This window comes from Nycticebus coucang, chromosome X (assembly GCF_027406575.1).
Source record: "Nycticebus coucang isolate mNycCou1 chromosome X, mNycCou1.pri, whole genome shotgun sequence".
NCBI lineage: Eukaryota > Metazoa > Chordata > Mammalia > Primates > Lorisidae > Nycticebus > Nycticebus coucang.
Window position 1 is genome coordinate 20,649,664 of NC_069804.1, and position 19,572 is coordinate 20,669,235.

A 19,572-nucleotide genomic window follows, 5' to 3' on the forward strand; every position below is an offset into this window, starting at 1 on the left:
ACATAAATAAGTATATAGGAATGGAGTTTAGGGGGAGGGAGTTTGCGACAGAGTCTTACTCTGTCACCCTGGGTAAAGTGCTGTGGTGTCATAGCTCACAGCAAACTCAAATTCTTGGGCTTGAGCGATCCTCTTGCCTCAGCCTCCTGAGTAGCTGGAACTACAGGTGCCTGCCACAACACCCGACTGGTTTTTCTATTTTTAATAGAGACAAGGTCTCACTCTTGCTCAGGCTGGTCTCGAACTCCTGAGCCCAAGCGATCCACCCACCTCAGCCTCCCAGAATGCTAGGATTACAGGCCTGAGCCACCACACCTGGAGTTTTGCTATACCAGCGTCACTCAGTTTGGTGAACACTTTCCAAGTATCTGCTAAATGTTACATAATGATCTATCAACAAAAATTATTTTTAATAATGTATATCAGCTCCCAGATCATAGGTTTTTTTTCATTTTCTTAAAAGCAAAATGTTAGAATTATATGACTTGAGAAATAAATTGTCACCTATTCTTTGCATCATTTACTTTCTTCATCTCTGACGGTATACCTAAAAGACATTGCTTACCACACAACTAATTTTACTTGTTCCTCTTTCTCTAAAAGGCATCTTGTTTAGCCTAACATGCTTTGAAAAGTTGTAAATACTCTTTATTATAGTATTTCTAAATTACTTTTATTTCAACACATGCTTTGATTAGCTTCTCATCAAAAGCTTGAAACTGTAGCTTTAGCCCATTCAAGTTATGGAAGATGTCTGCCATGGACTGTAATTTATATGGGAAAGCCAGTCCTCATTGTCAAATGTGTTGTCACATGACTTGCCTCTGTCTTTCTCACATGACATCTTATATTCCAGACCCTCTCCTCATGACTTGGGCATCTCACATCTCACAGTGGGAGTCTCAGAGTAGTTGTTCTTCTAAGAGGGCAGCTGCCTTCTAAAAGTCAGGAAGCAGGACCTGGACCATGGTGTCACTTCTGTCGTGTTCTGTTGATCAAAGCAATCATAGGACCCACCTAGGTTCAAGGAGATGGAGAAATAGACTCTGTTTCTCACTGAGGAAGTCACAAAGTCACATTCCTAACACTCATAGGATGGGAGGTATCATTGCCACCATCTTTGGAAAATATGGTCTGCCAACACCAGTTTGAGAATATGTTTCAGTAATACTGAGAAATGGAGGGAACAACCTGGGGATGGGTTCAGTGCCCTACAGGATTTACCATTATGTGGATTCCTGTCCAGCTTCCATTTATCTTCTCCCCTTCTGATTAATGGTCCATAGTAACTTTCTAGACCCTTAGGAATTGATGTTATCTCAGAGCCAGGGTCCAATAATCCTCCAAACGGTACATGTTTCCTTTCCACCAGTGCACATTTGCTATGGTAAATGAGCCTTGCAGTGGATCTTACTGGTGAGGGCCAGATCCTGTAAGTGCTGAGGAAGTCTTTGCAGGGTCTCTTCTTGTAGCACAGAGCCTGTCTTTCACTCAAGGAGTTCTGGTCTGGGAGTTTTAGAATTAGGTGAGAAGGCTCAGCTTTTTATTTTTCTTTTTCAGCATATGTCTAACCTCTCTTCTTCAGCTATTGGGAAGGTGAGGGCTGGTATTGTAAAAGTTAAATAAAGCCTTAGTAGACTACCCAGCATCTTCATACCCAGAGATCCCATGATCAATCCATTAGTGCCCAGATCACTGTGGCTCAAACCTTTCTGATTTTCACTGTAGTAACCATGATCATCTTGCTTCTGGAATTAAGCAGTGCTTCCTTGCCCTCGCCACTCTGAGATATTCATGACACTTTGACTTCAGGAAACCCATTTCTACATATCACCTCCTGTCAGTAATTCTAGCCAAAAGAGGACAGGCATTCCCCTCATCAATTTCTGAAGGCCAAGATGAAAGGATTGTTGGGAGGGAGGGACTTCCCAAGTGATAATCATTAGTATAAATGTGTAAATGGGTCAAATCAAGCATTACAGTGTTCACAAGCCTTTAGAATGCCTGAAAATGAATTTCTTGCTTCTCAACTTCATTTAAAGTATGCCACAATTGAGTCCAGGCTTTAACCAATGAACTAAGTAGTAAACTGTTAGAACTACTGTCTGGCTCGGGTTAGCCTACTGGATCCGGGCTCTTTAGTAAGTGGATCTCATTGATTAATTGACCCCAATCCATGTATAAAGAGTTTTTTCCATTTTTTTGGTCTACCACACTCAGAATCCATTTGTACATATATTTCCAAGATTTTTCCTGATTGTAAATTAATTGTAATTATTTTGGTATATAAGCCTTCTTCTTCTGGGGTATATTGGCTCCTAGAACATGCTGATCTTACCCTAGGGGTAGGAGGAACAGAGTATGATAATTGGCTTTCTGTTGAGTCTCTTCTTTTAGGTAAGATCATTCAGAATCCAGTTAGGAGACAGAAATCGCCCAGTAATTTCAACAAGGAAAGTTTAGTGTAAAGAACTATTAATTAGTAGCAGGAGATTAGGTACAAAATGGTGAGGACAACCGTAGGGAATATAGGAGTGACAGATAAAGAGCAGCCACTACCTGTCTGGCTAAGGCAGGACACCGAAGAAAAGAACATATCTGAATGTTTATTGCAGCCCAATTCATAATTGCTAAGTCATGGAAAAAGCCCAGGTGCCCATCGACCCACGAATGGATTAATAAATTGTGGTATATGTACATCATGGAATATTATGCAGCCTTAAAGAAAGACAGAGACTTTACCTCTTTCATGTTTACATGGATGGAGCTGGAACACATTCTTCTTAGTAAAGTATCTCGAGAATGGAAGAGAAAGTACCCAATGTACTCAGCCCTACTGTGAAACTAATTTAGGGTTTTCACATGAAAGCTATAACCCAGTTACAACCTAAGAATAGGGGGAGGGGGGAAAGGGAGGGGAGGGAGGGGGAGGTGGGTAGAGGGAAGGGGATTGGTGGGATTACACCTGCGGTGCATCTTACAAGGGTATATGTGAAACTTGGTAAACGGTCTGTGAAGCTAGTGAATGATGCCCCATGATCATATTGATGTACACAGCTATGATTTAATAAAAAAAAAAAAAAGAAAAGAAAAGAACAAATCTGGAAGAAGCCCCGTCTAAAAGGTGATTTTGGTAAAGTATGTACCTGGGAGTACACGCAGGGGCCTGGTGGGCAGATCCAATACACTACTGATCAGATGCGACAGGGACAACTTCCAGGAGGAGCTGCAGCCAGCATCTCTCAGAGGCCGGGACACGCCTTGCGACTGGCCTGGAGCTTTATCCTCTTGATACTGGCGCAGCAGTGGCCCTCTGTGCTCTCCATGGCAACATCAATTTCTCCGGTGTCTGAGTCCCAGCGCTCTGAGGACACAGTGGAGCCGAGCCCCTCAAGGCCCAGCTTCTCCGGCTGCCTTTTCAGGTGTCGCCGCTCTCATTGAAGCTGATCTATTATTTGGTGAACGGCTTTTCTGTTCTTTAAGTTTCTTTATGTGCAGTTTGGCTTTTGTTAATAAACTCAACGTAGTGTGTTGTCTTGATGCTGGCCCAAGTGGCACCAGCCCCTTGAACTTCTCTAGGCGTAAGCGAAGATGAGCCCGTCTATTCTTCCCCATTTCCTTGTGAGTTGATCTGCTACCGCCGCTGTTCTTCTTGGATTTTCCCTCCATTTTAAGGCATCTCTGTCCTTGTTACTGTATGGTAACCTGGAGGCATAACCATGTTCAGCTTCCCTCTCCCGCTGCTCCAGATAGCCGACCACCTCCAGCAGCATCTGGATGTTCTTCCAAACCGCCGCCGCCAGGGCCCCGCGCAGCAGGGCTGAGGGAGCCTCTTTGGCCACCACCCTCGCTGGGACGGGGAAGGGGCCAGTGAGCTGGGCTCCGCTGACACCGTGACAGAACCCGGAGCAGAACCCCTCACTTCTTTATCCATCTTAATTTCCTTGGTCAACACCTTCATTCCCCCACCCTGGTGAAAACCAACAGTCTGCCATAGCCTAATAGGGCTGGATTGTTGGAGTCTGCGCCCTAAAGGAAATGAGCTGTAAACATAGGAGGTGGTGGTTAGAAAATGGGTGTTAGAGACTGAGGTTAGGAGGCGACACGATCATTAGCAATGGCCAAGGCCTGTGTCCGAACGTGAGAATGAGTGGCTGAGGTAGGATGGACAACTGGAGACAGGTCAAAGAATTGCAAAGCGATGGAATAGGAAGGAATATGCACCTACGGAAAGCTTCAAATGAAACAGTGCTGAAGAAAACGGGAGGCCAAGATAAATCCCCCGATAAGTGAGGGACAGTGGCAGACCGCAACAAGAAGGGCAGGTGGAGATAGAATCTGATGAGGTGAGATTCGAATGGGGATGGGGTGTTGAGGGGGCCACGGGGAAAGGATCTGGGACTGGCAATGAGGAGCAAAGAAGACATCTACCCATTTTCATGCCCTGTGATATATGAAAGATGGAGGTAAAAATAAAACAGCACCTATTTGAGAGGGTTGGGGGAGGATGTCCTCAGGAGAAAGCCAAGTCTCCATTACAACAAGCCTCGCACTCCACTAGGAAATGTAGTGCTCAGGGGTTGATGAGAGGAGGGACTGAGGAAGCCTCCAAGGAGTTGGGGAGGTCTGGAAGGTAAGGGTCAAATAGGGGACATGCAGAGCCATGTGGGATGGAAGCACCAAAGATGGAGGTGACATGGTGATCTCAGATTATTGTGTCCTGTGAGGGAAGAGGAATTTAGGACATAATGAAATTAGTCCTGGTGGTCTTAAGGCAGATCGTAATGAAGGGATGCAAGTGTCAGGGGAAGGTGACAGAGATGGGGTCTGCATTGCTGGTCTCTTCTTTCCTGCCAGGAGAGAAAAGATCCTGCCTCATGAGCACGGGTTTCACTTTTGACCCTACTAGTGGAGATGGGGAAGCCCCTCAGGGAACAAGTCTTCAATGAATACATTATTCCAGGCGACCATAAATGATTTGCTAGTTATCCAGTGGCTGCCAGAGTCCTACATTGCCTTCAGTCCCAACTAGGACAAATGATTCATTGTACAGTGCATCCCAAACATTGCCCCTAAAGTCACCTTATATAGGAAAAATGGGAACTTGGAGATAAATGTACCTATATTTACAAAATATTCATTATAACATTTTATAGAATATTTACAAAAGTTTTCTGTGTGTTTGCCATCTCTTTGTAAAATCTTCTAATGAATATTTTGTAAAGGTACATTTAGCTACAATTTCCCTATGTGTGGCGACTTTAGGGGTGACATTTTGAGACTTGCTGTATGTACATAACTCCAATTTCCCTATTGCAAGTCATACCCAGATATGAACTGCTGTGAGTTGAAGTTTATAGGTACAGGTAGTAGATACTGCCTCATCATCGGAAGGATACTGGATTGTTCGAATACTCAGAGCAAGGGTTGCAGAAAGGGAGTTGGAGAAAGAGTAGGAAAGAAAGGGGTGAGTGTGACAGAACTGTCACCAAATCATGCCATAGAGAGTTTGGTTAGGACACGAGTATACCACTGCCCAGTACTGAACCTCACCTCAGGTGCTGTTGCCACACTGTCAGTCTGGAATGGTTTCTAAATGAGTTCTATACTGTCCATGTTCAAATGCCTGCATGTGCTGCCTTAATGCAGTTGCCTAAGCTCTCTGGGGAAGCACATTTCCATCGTTTCTGCATAGAGAAGCAGGGATTCCCACAGAATGACTGAACCTCTATACATCAGAAATGAGCATAGTTCCTCATCAGAAAAGAAATCTATTCCAGCATGTAACCCACAAGATCTCATAGTCATTTCTGAGGAAGAATAGCCTTTGTATTAGTTGAAATAAGGTTTACCTGTGAGTAACAAAAAACCCAAGGTACAAGAAAGCAGTTTTGTTTTCCTCTCTCAGAAATGTAGGCAATTCAAGTCTAGTATTGTGGCTTTATGGACCTAGGCCTCTATCCACCATAACTTCCACTTCATGGCACAAGATGGCCACTCCTACTCCAGCCATTACATCTAAATTGCAGCTAGAAGAAAAGAGGAAAAGAGGAAGAAGTACCTGACCTCTCCTTTCAAGAATATTTACCAGGAATTATAACTGGTGCTTTTGTTCACTAAATGTAGTCAGAATTTAGTCACAGGGCCACCTCAAGCTGCAAAAAAAGTGACCATGCAGCCAGTTAAAATTGGGGTTTATTATTGAGGAAGAAGGGAAGACTGCACACAGGGGGGTGCCTAGATCTCCCTGCTACTGTTACATCTTCCAGTGATAAGTCTGCCCTCTACCTTTTCTATTGTTATCATTACTCCCAAATCACTATGGCATGAAAGGCACTCAACCACATTGTATTGCCAGTGGCTTCATTTCCTAATTCCCTCTTGATCCCATTACTTTATTTGCCATTTTCACTGCAGAGCATAGTGGGTAACCAAACCAGTAATATGGATTATTCATTGTGTTCAAGTCCTCTTCCTCTTTTCTCTTTTCACCAATTTATTCAAGTATTAAACGAAAACTTAAGCCACAAGTTGTGTACAGCTTTGCAATGACTTTCGCAAATAAGGATGAAGGAAAGTCTATGATGCTTTTGGACTGTGGGGTTTAACCATGACGATATTTTATTGTTACTTTCAAAAAATTCTAATAGAAAAAAACATGCTTTTACTGAAAAGAAACATTTAGGTCTGATCAACCATTTTTCTAGAGACACATATATTTTAAAAATGAAAACAAGCCTTCATAGGAATAGTAAACCTATGCATTCATTGCATACGGAGAGCTAGTAATAAACATGTTATATGAGACCTGACAATCAAGTTTGTGAACTCGTTCTAGAAAAAGTGCTACATACCTCATTGCTGAATATCGCTATGGTCACCTTCAAGATACTTCCCTTAGGAAGCTATGCACAGATGCCAGTTAGTCCACCCTTCAAAACAATTTTGGAATTCTTTTTCTAGAATGGCTGTCAAAGCTGTCATTGTATTACCCTTGATGTCCTGCATGTCATCAAAATGTCTTCTTTTCAATATTTCCTTTATCTTCAGGTAAAGAAAAATGTCACTGGGGGGCAGATCAGAGTGTTCCAATACAGTTATTGGTTTACTAGCTAAAAATTCTGTCACAGATAGTGACATGTGAGCTGGTGCATTGTTGTGATGCAAGAGCCATAAGTTGTTGGCCAAGATTTTCAGTTAGATTTTCCTGTTTCTCTTTTGATGTTTACTTTGTCTACTATGCTTCTCACAGCCAATGATTTCAATGGAAAATTGGATGAATTTTTGCAGTGTTTTTGTCAGTTCTGCTCATTACTGGCTCTGACCTCTCTTTGTCAGTGGTACTTTCTGTCCCCTCAGAAAAATGCACACTGCCATTTTCTTCATGGCATTATCCCCATAGTCACTGATTTCACTTCCACTCTTGCTAAGTTTAACAAGAAATTTAATGTTTGTTCATTGCTCTAATTCAAGCTCCAACATTCTCATAAAAGCACACAACTATAATGAATGCTACTCAGCAAGACAGCACCACACACTGACACAAACACAGCTGTGAGACACTGATACCCCAAGATTATGAAACCTTACTCAGTTTGTGCAGTGCTGCCAACACAAGTGCACGGTGGCAAGTTCACAAACTTAATTGTCAGACCTCATATTCTTACCTATATTTATATATCTAACAATAAATGTATGCCTCCCTGTCATTATCTCTATATCATTATGATTAAAAAGTAGTTCGGAGATTCGGCTCCTGTGGCTCAGCAGCTAGGGTGCCAGCCACATACACTGGAGCTGGCAGGTTCGAATCTGGCCTGGGCCCGCCAAACAACAGTGACAACTACAACCAAAAAAAATAGCCGGGCGTTGTGGTGGGTGTCTGTAGTCCCAGCTACTTGGGAGGCTGAGGCAAGAGAATCACTTTAAGCCCAAGAGTTTGAGGTTGCTGTGAGCTGTGATGCCATAGCACTCTACCCAGGGCAATGGCTTAAGACTGTCTCAAAAAAAAATTAAAATTAAAAATAAAAAGTAGTTTGGGAAATATGTCAGAGGGACAAATATTTGTGAGATGAGGTGACACAGATGTCCTGTAGAATTTCTATTTTTAAAATTATTTTCATTATTAATAATCTTTCCACAATGGGGGCCCTTTCCATACTTGAGAAACGAGTATGACACTTCCCTACCCAGCAAATGTTGTGCTGCTCACTAATTTGTAGTAGGAAAATACCAGGGATGATTCCCTTTGGAAGTGTCAGGGTGAAGGGACTCCGTAGTGTAGTATTCTTTCTTCCAGTGGCACCTGGCCCTGTGCCAGGGCTTATTGCCTATTGATTTTGCTGCAGCTTTCGTTTTGAGAACACAGGAAGCCATTTTCAGTGACTGTTGCTCTTTCTAATATGGCAGCCAGGATTGAAATACAGATCAATGTGAGCAGAGAGACCACACTCTGGCCCATGAGAAGCGGCAAGCAGGGGCTGTGGCTATGTGAATCTCACTGCACGAAGGAGAGCAAATGGGGATTAAGGAAGAGCTGGTGCCTGAGTCACCCCAGGGCAGTTCCAGGTCACATGTGCATTGATACTACGTGACATTTAGGCAGATTATCTTCTAGTCTATTGCTTGGCTTTGCCACTTGCACTTGGAAGCTTCCACATGTACTCCCTACCCTTCAGAAGAAAATAGATGATGAGTATTTGATTATGCATGAAGCAGATAGTCTTTCCCTACTCAGCTAGACTGTAAAGAAGCCACCGAATCGTCTTCTATGACCTCCCAAAGGGATCCAGGGACAAATTATTCTTCCTCTCTCCTCTCCTTCTCTGTTTTTAATTCTCTTTTTCTCCCTTCCGCTCCCCTCTGTCCTATTACATGCCTTCCTTTCTACTACCTCTTATGCAGCAAGAAAGCTCTGAAGCTTAAAAAGCAGATGTCTCTGACATGTCTTTGGGTAAAGTGCTGTGACACCAGGCCACTCCCTAGTCATTCTTTGCAACTCCCACTTCGCTAAGACGCATCCTCCTGGTGTTGGGTGTCTGTAAAGTTCCCAGTACATTAGTAATCAGATGGGATGCATCAGGCCTCCTAAGGATGAGTCTGTTGTCCTAAAAATCTGATTCCCAGACCGTAGCAAGTGATTTCAGCTTATTTACTGGAACCAAAATTTGGCAAATAACCATGATGTTTGAGGACTAGAGACTGTTATATAATCATCCTTTGGTGGAGACAATGAGGTCACATGTTTGCCCATCTAATCACTGATCAGGGACATGTTTGATTGCAGATAATGTGATCGCTGGCCCACAACTTAATTACTGAGTGTGTGAATTAACAAAGCCTTTAGATGTAGGTCTTGCCTAATGGTGCATCTGTTAAAGATCATTGCCTCTGTTGGGCCTCTAAATGAAAGGTCTGGGGGCTACAATAGGCCATTGCCAGTGCTGTTCCTGATGACCCCTCAGTGAAAAGCCATGCCAGTTCTCACCATTTATTTTCTAGCCAGCAACAGACATTATTGTTTATATACAAGGCCAAATGGAACCAATGAGTCCAGGATGGCAGATATTGATAAAGCCTCTGGTGGAAGTGTGCTCTTCAAAGAAATTAATGCCACACAACAGAGAGGGGGTGGTTCCCTTCCCAAGCTAGTAAAAAGAATATGATGGGAAAAGTCTAGAGAAATAAGCATTAAGCAAAATAGGGCTAAAATATTAAGCATGTTGGTTAGGGTTCCCACAGTAGACTAGGATCTAACTGCAGAGTTTGGAGTCCAATGGGTCTCTCATTAAGGGCCTTTTCCCCTGATTAATTCCTCCTTCTGAATTTCCCACCCTGTATTTATGGTTTGTCTGAATTGCAAATGGACCTCCCCCACTCCCTTCTCCTGGGCCATCATTATTACAGCCATGATGCCTGGCAATGAATTCAAGATTTGGAAAAAATAAGTTCAGAAGGTTTTTTGTTTGTTCTTCCAAGATTTGAGTCTTGGCCTATGCCTTATCCTTATTATTTTATCACTAAAGACAGCTATGTTGTTGCCTGTTTCCCGGTCTGCACATTTAAATAAAAGCAACATGCCATTTTAAAGAAATTATAATAAACTTGGATGCACCAGATGATCTTAGAACACTAAGCAAAGCCTAATTTCCAATGCTAAGGAGAAATTCAATGCTCTGATGAGTGGCTTTCTGGAAGTTGAGACATCTCTGGATTCTCTGATGCTTCTTATGTGGGAAGAACTCACTTTTAGCTGGGTGTGGAGGGTGAAAATCACCTAAGCCCAAGAATCTTTCCAAGTATTGCCAGGGCCAGAAGATACAATATAAGCAAAATAAAAAACCATAAATCAAGAACAATGCCTTCCCAGATCTTTTTGGCCTAAAGCTTGCCATTAGCCATAAAACAGCGTGGCTTGCCTGGGCGGGTGGATTGGATATTGATGTGTTTCAAAATACTTCAGGAAAGAAATTCCTACAGGAACGTGTCTTGTCTGGTGCACCATGGATGCATGAGCAATATTAAGCAGGAGGAATAGTTTCCAGAGCAGTCTAGCCCACATTTTGTATGTCCTGGGACCATCAGCCACCCACCCAATGGGGTTAAACCCACCTGCACCTCCCCCACCTATTGCTCCCTCCAACCCACGGTCAGATTTGAAAATTTGGTTTCAGAATGCAGACCTGTTTTTGCTTTGCAGCACGGTCTGCAGGCATTTGAAGCCCAAGGGAAAGCCTTCCTTCCCTCTGGAATCTGCATCTTAATATAGCCTCACTGAACTAGGGAGAGAGCTGGTCATAAAAAACAGCCTTGTTATCTGATAGTGTGATTTCTCCTAGTCAATGGTGTCACTGAATTATTTTGCTCAGGAAATGTCAAATGTTAAGGGATTGATTTTTCTCCTTTAATAAACAAACATGGGGTGAAGGATGTGAGGCCAAGAGCATCCCAGAATCTGAAAATGATTGCCTAATTGCGGTTGTTTTTCTTTCTGTGAAGAACACCTTTAGGTGATGATGTTGTTAAGGGTGGAATCTTATTTTACAGCTACATCCTCTTTTTTATAATCGCGATATATATTTTTTGACAGTATGATTTGCCTTCAGTGCAGGATCTAAACAAGTTGAGTCATTTGCTCGGGGAAAAAATGAACTCAGTACATGAGCTCTAAGGGTTTTCTTAGTCTGGCAACATGCTGGTAGGTTTCTTTCTCCCCTAGTGAATGCTCTATGTGTGGCTTGTTGAGTGAGTATATGATTGAGTCTGTTGTGATGATATATCCTCTCCTTCAGAGAAGCACAATTTCATTAATGGTATGTGAGGCAAAGAACTAGCGATGGGCCAAGGATGCATACATTCAGCAGCAGGTTAAAAGCCCAGGGGAGCATCAATTATCAAGTTAAATGCAGTTTCTATTTCAAGCTAGATTGCAAAGCAATGAGATAATGCCACAGGCCTTCAAAGGGAACTAATTTTAATTGATCAACCCGTAGTCCTTAAATCCAAATGAGCCCTGTTCTCATTGCCAAGGGGGAACCCTAATTCTAGGTCTGCCCAAGAATGGAGGAGAGGGGATTTCACAGGATGGAACATTCAAATTAGTAGTGTTCCTAGCATGGCCCTAATCATAATGGGAGGCTTTTTGTAAATCCTCTAACTGCTCTAGTTAAAAGTGAGGGATTCATTTGAGTAATTAGCATCCCCCATGCCTTGGGCCTAACTTTTAGACTACTACTGTGTCATTCAGCTACTCAGTAAGTAACCTTGGAAACAAAGCTAATTACCTTCTAATCTGTGCTGTTGAAATAAGATCATGCAAAATGAATGCTTGAGATGATTCTGGAGAGCTCGTGTGTTCCTGATGGCTTCTGCTCCGAAGGGAGAAACTTTCCAAATGTCCCATGAGGTCCTAGGCCCAGCAGGGCCTTCTCCTTTCCTGGTGCCTCACTACCAAAACAGGAAAATCCCATATGTGGGGGAGGGAGAAGAGGGGGTTCACGGGTTTGTTTTAAGCCAGGTGATTCTCTGGAGGAATTTGCAGTGTTCCCTCAGCACTTAGCACAGAGACTGGCACATAGTAGGCCTCCAGGAAATGTGAGTAGAGTGAATATTATATTGTACTTAAAGATACCTAGCAGTAGAGTGGCTGTACCACTTGCAGAGTACACACTAAAAACGAGGTCTGGTACTTAGGCTTTACTTACTCAAACCAATGTTGTTTCTAGTTGTTTTTGTTTTTGTTTCTCTCTCTCTCCTAATAAATGTTCAGTTTATTTGTACCTTATTTCTCCCCCCTGTAATCATTGCATAATGACCGGTTGTTTATGAACCTGTAAGATGACTATAAGGTTGTTTCAGTGTGATGTATGAGTTTTTAAGGAGCCATTTAGCATGAAATATGTGGATTTTTTTAATTATAAGTTCATCGAAAGCATAGATGAACTTACAATTTTTCCTATTTTACATTCCATGTTCTGTCCAAGGAATGATAGAATACAGAGCCTCCTAAATCCCATAAATATTAAACTGGAACCTTAACAAAGTAAAATACATACTAAATTTAAAACTAAAATCCATTGAATTTGTCTAATAAATTTGTATTATGCTACAAATTTGCCTTGGGAGACTACATTAAAATTTGGGGACAGTTTTTATTATATTAAACTGGAGCTTAATTTTGAAACTGAACATAGATAATTTATATTTAAACAAAGTGAACACTGAGGTAGATTTTATAACCCTAGCCAACTACTCTAATTAGGACAGAGTGAGATGGCCTGAGGCAACCCAAGGCCTTATTATTTATTTGGTCTGCTGATAGATGATTAAACTGGCACACTTGGTTATTTTCTGCTGATTGATATTCCCCACCCTGTATGTCACCAGGATAAACCACAGCCCTGCAAAACACCTGGGACCTACAACCAGATGGGTGTCCCTCAGGAAAACCTAAACACATCAGGTGGCACTGACTCTGCAGCCAGTCCTGCATAAGCAATAACAGTTTTGCTTTTGGAAAGCAATCTCTACGAAACAAAAGGTAAGAAAATAATCTGCACTTGGGATGCTTAGAAGTATACCTGACTTTTTACAATGGCAAGCTCTGAAGCAAGATCAAAGTCACTTAGCCTGAAAAATGGTGTTGAGGTCTCTGCATTCCAGGTAGGTGACATGCTTGCTTTTCAAACAGTGTGAACTTGATAACCTGGCCCCTCAAATGTTCATATTGTGAAGTTATCAGGGCATTTTGAAAGATTGTAAGGCTCTAGAGGAGCATGGGTGATTTCTTGGTCTATAATAATGTTGGACACGTTAAGTTGACATAAGAGACCCTCCATCTTAGCAGCAGGAGACACTTTTCATCTTTGAACATCTGCTCTGCCCCACCTCCATTCTGATCTCTTAGCTTTACATGAGTGTGCCTTGTAATAAACTCTATTCCATCTGGGGAAAGGGAATTTCTGAGCCTCTATGGAAGTAAAATGGACTCACCATAAAGGTCACCCTTGGAGGAGGAATATCAATGATACCCAGTTCCTCGGGCATATTTAACTTAATACGCAGTGATCAGATGCCCACAGTACCAAATAATTCAGAATGAGAAGCCCCCACCTAAGCAATATGGGATTTGGTTGACTCCTATCTCATTTCTCTTCATATTAGGGCAACATGTAACTACCTGAAGATATGGAAATTAATTTAGTTTAGATTCACATTTTACATTAACTCAGATATTTATTTTAACTCATAAAAAGTTTATTGACATAATTTGAAGGGTGAAGAACTAAAATACATTCCAAATTCTGACCAAAATGCTATGAGAATTAGCTTAGAGAACTTTCCGTGAAAATCGTTGTTATGCACATTGCCATATCCCTCCTCCATGAAATCATATCCCTCCTCAAAACCACATCATCCAGGTGATGAATCCATGAACTGACTGATTCTGCAAGATGCCAAAAATGAAGATAAAGATAAATTAAAATGAGAAATGCAGCCATCTAGAGGGAAAAGATATAAATGTACAAACAGGCCTTTTCTGCTAGGGTCTTAGGCATTCGGGAGGTTCATAGTCATCATACAAATATATAAAATTTCTTAGTAAGCTATATTCATTTGAATCCATCGTCTTCCTCTTTAATTCTTCACATTGAATCTGCAAAAGAAAAACCAAAGGAATCGTTAGTTTTCCCCCACCCCTTGCATTAAGGTATATTTGATACATAAAAATTGTATATATTTATAGTGTACAATACAATATTTTATATATCCATACATTGTGAAATGATAAAATCAAGCTAATTAGCATATGTGGCACCTCACACCCTTATTTTTTTGTGGCGAGAACATTTAAGATCTCTTAGCAATTTTTAAGAGTCACCATGCTGTATAGTAGATCTCCAAAACACATTCCTCTCACCTAACTGAAATTTTATATCCTTTAACCATCTCCACATCTCCTGCCTGCCACCAGCCCCCTGGCAACCACCATTCTACCTCCTGCTTCTATGAGTTCAACTTTTTAGGATTCCACATATAATTTGGAATGTAGTATTTGTCTTTCTGTGCCCAGCTTATTTCACTTATAATGCCCTGCAGGTTCATCATTTCTTTAGTTTGCATGGGATACTTTTAGGGACAGTCTATACATCAATATGATAAGTAAAAGTCAAAAATTGAAGACCCCATTTTCACTTGAAAATTTCATTTCTCAATTCCATGAATATAAAGTGAGTTGAAGATATACCTATCAACTTTGGGTGTAGTGATTTAAGTAATTCCAGACTAAATTAGGATGGCTTCCCTTATTTTTATTTCTTGAAAGACTTTGGTGCCTGAGGTAAATTTGCATTTCTGATTCTAATTCTTCACCACCCCCTATATCCATCTGCATCACTTACCATTGTGGGTGGGATATAATCCCTCATGCTTAAGCTTGGCCATATGACCTGCCTTGGCCAACAGAACGAGGCAGAAGTGTTGGTGTGTCAATTCTGAGCCAACCCCTAAAAAGTTATGACATGTTTTTACTTACTCTCTCATGCCTTTGCCATTGCTGCAACAAGGGTATTCCCAGGCTCACCTTCTGATTCCAGGAGACAAGAAATAGGTGGAACAGAGCCTCCCCAGTTAAAGAGTCCCAACGAGGCCACAGCTAGAGCAGAGCCCCCAGCTGACCTACAGACGCATCAGTGAGAGTACAACCAAGATCCCCTGAGTCCAACCTAGGTCAACTGAGCCACAAACACAGGAGCTAGAATAAGAAATGATTTTGTTTTAAGCACTGGATTTGGGGGTGATTTGTTATGCAGCAATAGCTAATTGAAATGGTACCATTTCTTTTCAAAGCTCTTGTAATGCAGGGATTCTTGAACATTATTTGCACACTTATTTTCCACTAATCATTGGTGTCATTTCTTGTGTGCTTATGTGCAGGAGCTGAATCCTTTCTAAGAAATAGAATGCTAAAAAAAAAAAAAAAAATAGAATGTTTACCCCTCCCCCTCCTTTTATCACCAATGATTGGAAGAAAACACCTTCCACAAACAAGGTTCCTCCCCCTACTGGGCAGAAACTAGGGTTTGGCACTGTCCACATCTCTTGCTTTTCTCTACTGCAAAGGCTGGTGAGCCAAATATTATAGCCTATTTCTCCATCTCTCTTACAGCTAAGGGGAGCCAGGGGACCCAGTTCTGGCTAGTAAGCCTTAAGAAGAAGTCAGCAGCAGAGATCTATTTAAAAGCTCTGCTTTCCTGTGTATGTCTCTAAAGATCAAAAACCCATTGTTTAATTGAATGTTTAAAGTCAGGGGTGTCCAACCTGCTGCCCGTGGGCCACATGCTGGCTTTGTGAAGACTTTTTTTGCTTATCTGTGATGTCAGACATCACAAAACGTGTGCACGGACACTTGTTTTGCTGATCAGCTTTCCTTAGTGTTTGTGTATTTAATATGCAGCCCACATTGGAGGGGGGGAAAAAGGTTGGACACCCCTGAAGCATTGCTGTGATGTAGGTTGTGTTGCGTTCATTGTTGAGATGAAAAACATAGAGATTCAAAAAGCAAAGTGACTAGGTTGAAATCTCCTAGCTGGCAAATGGAAAAGGTGGGATTTAAACCCAGGTGTCCTAACTCTGGGGTCTTTCCATCCCACTAACGGGAAAGGTTTGGATGGTTGTTGAACAGAGGGAAAAGTAGGAAGGTATTAATGATCATAAAACTGAGAGTCCCATCAATAGCAGAGAGCACAGGCTCTCATATTTGTCTAGCATTTTATTTTATTGTCAAAAGAACACAACATGAGATCTACCCTCTTAATGTATTTTACGTGTGTAATACATCATCGTTGACTGTGGGTACAATGTGGCACAGCAGGGCTCTAGCACCATGCCTGACTGACACTTTATGCCCATGGATTAGCCACTCCCCATCTTCCCCTCCCCCTTGCACTGGCAACCACCACTCCACTCTTTGATTCTATGAGTTTGACTATCGTAGCTACTTCAGAGAAGTGGAATCGGGCAGTATTCGTCTTTCTGTGACTGATTTATTTCACTTTGCATGACGTCCTCAAGCTTTATCCATGTTGTCACATATTGTAGTATTTCCTTCTTTTTCATCAAGGCCGAAAAGCATTCGTGTGTGTGTGTGTGTGTGTGTGTGTGCGCGCGCGCACGTATGTCACGTCTTCTTTATTCGTCTACCGATGGGCATTTAGATTGTTTCCATTTTGTAAAGAAATGATCGATTTTTGGTCCAAGCCAGTCACCAAGTGGAAGTAAGACACCACCTCCTTCCCATCCTACAGTTTCTGAGCAAACAGCAATTTACAATTACAGCCTCCTCCTGGAGCACCACTCCAGTCCCGCCTCTGATCATTCTTTCTCATGCACCCCACACGCCGAGTTCCCTAGACCACTTACTGCTTCTGTAACATGACAGGAGCCTGCAGGCCTCTCCCTCTTTGCTTATAACTTTCGACTAAAATCCCACCTCCCCAGGACTCGGCATGTAACTGCTGAATTGTAGTCCTCTGTTTCTATGCAGCATCTCACCCCTCTCGTGTGTGTTCCACTATAGCTGTCATGCTGCTAGGCTGTGACCTTCTGAAGGATATGAACATGTCCTATTCATTACAGCCCATTGCCTAGGATGCCATCTGAAATATAGCAGGGGCCCAGGGATTGATGACTTGGACCAGAGGAGAAATAAAAACAGGAAAAGAACTAGTGTTGTAGTGACAGCCAAATCCACATTCTTCAACAAAAGACAGCAGAAATACGTGAGGGGCCATGGGTGCAATAACCCAGGAGTGTTGGTTTGATCTGCTGTATCCCCACCGTGCCGCCCATTCTGCCCTAAGCCCCAGCCATAGCGCCCCATCATGGCCAGGGTATGCTTTAGCCACTTCTCTGCTATGGTCACTATGCTGGGTGAATTATGGCCAGTCTCTCTGGCTAAGTGAGAGGCCTGTGACGAGCTGCCCTTGAAGTCACGACATTCCTTGGGCTTGTCTGAGCAGCATGGACAGAGTGATGATCCATAGCAAATTGTCACTGAGGTGTGATTTTCTCTAAGAAGTGTTCAGACTGTCAAGCACAATCTGCAACCCCCAGATGGCTACCATCTATATGCCAGGCTTGATGTATCTGCCCCAGGAAGGTGAAATTATGGCTATACTGAGAAATGCAGGATGAGGGGTTTGCTTTTATAAGCCTTGAGATGCCCTTTGTGACTGGGCTCAGTTCATGGACCTCTCTGGCTCTGAGACAGTTTTGTAAATATAGAGAATTCTCAGTCCAGTTTGCCCAGAGCACCATGACCACTGTTTGATGACCATATTATTTAGAAAAACAAATGCATGGAATTCTTTATGTGACACCAGACCCAGAGGAACTGGCACTTCCCCTTCACTCACTGCATCTGAGAACCAAGGCAGCCTTGGAAAACTCAGGCTGAAGAGGAGGATGCTCTGGGCCAGGGCCTTCAGCCTGTGCTTCACATGGAGGTGGAGAAAAACTGATGGTGGTGGTGCCAGTTTGGAGCACCTACTATGTGCCAGGCACTGCACCACTGACTTTACTCAGTTACTCCATTCAATCTACAATCCATCCTTGTAGAAGGAGCCAGGCAGCAGACGGAACAGAGGAGTCACTGTAGTTGTCCTCCTGTAGGTCACCCTGTCCTCCCAGATCCCCCTCCCTCTCCAGGGTCCCAGTAGAATTGAAGAGGGCTTAGCACCTATCTCTGCTGACAGATAAGGTCAGATATAGTCCTTCCCAGAGCACAAAGCCCCCAGCTGGCTAGAATCTCTATCCCTGGCCTTGGGGAACTCAGCACATACTTGGGATGCCTGCATTTGACACAAGAATACCAAAATTCGGGAATCCAGAGAGCTCGGCCCTCTGCTCTGTGTCAGAAGGAGGAACAATGGGAAGGGATTCAAAGCTAAAACTGTCCATGCTGTAAAGCACACTTTTTGTTGAGTGTTGGAATGTAAGTTGTGTTGTGCTGTCTCCAGGGCCACCGTGCTTTGCTGCCTAGACAACAGCTGTCAACTATTTTCCTGTGTCCTATTCTCCTGTAGGGGACATTTTTGAGAATGATAGGGAAGGTGAGGCACCCAGCTGAAAAGTCACCCTCCACCTTCGCTGCACACCTTTTGTACCCAAATTAAAAAAGACAGAGAAGCCCAACCTCTAGTTTACACTCGAGAAGGGTGTACATTGGCTGCTGGGAAGATGATACACCACATATCTCCCATGTGCCACCCTAAGTCCAGACTGAGGAGCATGTGATGTTTGTGCCTTGCCATGCCCCATTTATAGCTGTGTTACTCATAGTCACTGTGTCCCCACATACATCATGTAAGAAATGGAGTCCACTCAACACTTGTCTGCATTTGGTCCTTTAACCAGACACTCAGGGGAGGAGCAATGACTACGCCTTCTGACTCAGCACTAAATCACAGAGCCATAAACACAGCGACACTCAAATGCAGTTGAGAGAACTGGGTGCCTCATGTTCTGGTTCCATATGCAATGGCCAGCCACATACCCAAAGCAAGCTGGTTAAAGCTCTGAGGTTTGCTAGAAGGCATTGGAACTAAGACAAAATCCTGGCATTTGTGGTGACCTCTAGTTTACACAGCACATTCACACACATTGTCCCGTGTACTCATCACCACTAGCCACGGGAAGGCAGTATAAGCTACAGCTGAAGCTTATAAGGATTATCACGCGCCCAAGGTCAGAGAGACAGGATGTGCTCAGACTGGAACTGCACCCAAGCACCTCCAAACTCAGAACTCTCTTTTGTTCCAAACAGCCACCCACAAAGTCAGAGAAACAAAACTCTAAGTAAAAAATTAGAAAAGCTTTTTCCTAAATGATAAAACATCCACCCAAATTGGCTTTTGCAACTCATGAATCCTTTGGTGGCTATAGTGAAAATTGAGATGTTTCTACTATAATAACTGCCATAAAAACAGGGAAGATGAAGAAGGCACAAAGAGCAGGACGTTTGTGTGGGTCAAATTCTGTCCCCGCAGTCCAGATGAAAGTAGTTTTATGTGC

General features: G+C 42.7%; 1 protein-coding gene and 1 pseudogene across 4 annotated transcripts in view; both read right to left on the reverse strand.

Annotated features, from left to right (window-relative positions):
• Window positions 1-3,242: 3,242 nt before the first annotated feature.
• Window positions 3,243-18,459, reverse strand: LOC128576709 (max dimerization protein 1-like; annotated as a pseudogene).
• The window catches only part of SMPX (small muscle protein X-linked), a 54,618-nt gene continuing 48,779 nt past the window's right edge, over window positions 13,734-19,572 (reverse strand). For all 4 annotated transcript variants that reach the window (XR_008377715.1, XR_008377714.1, XM_053580988.1 and 1 more), the window contains one exon: window positions 13,734-14,155. The gene's annotated coding sequence lies outside the window, so the exon portion shown is untranslated. The remainder of the gene's footprint in view (window positions 14,156-19,572) is intronic.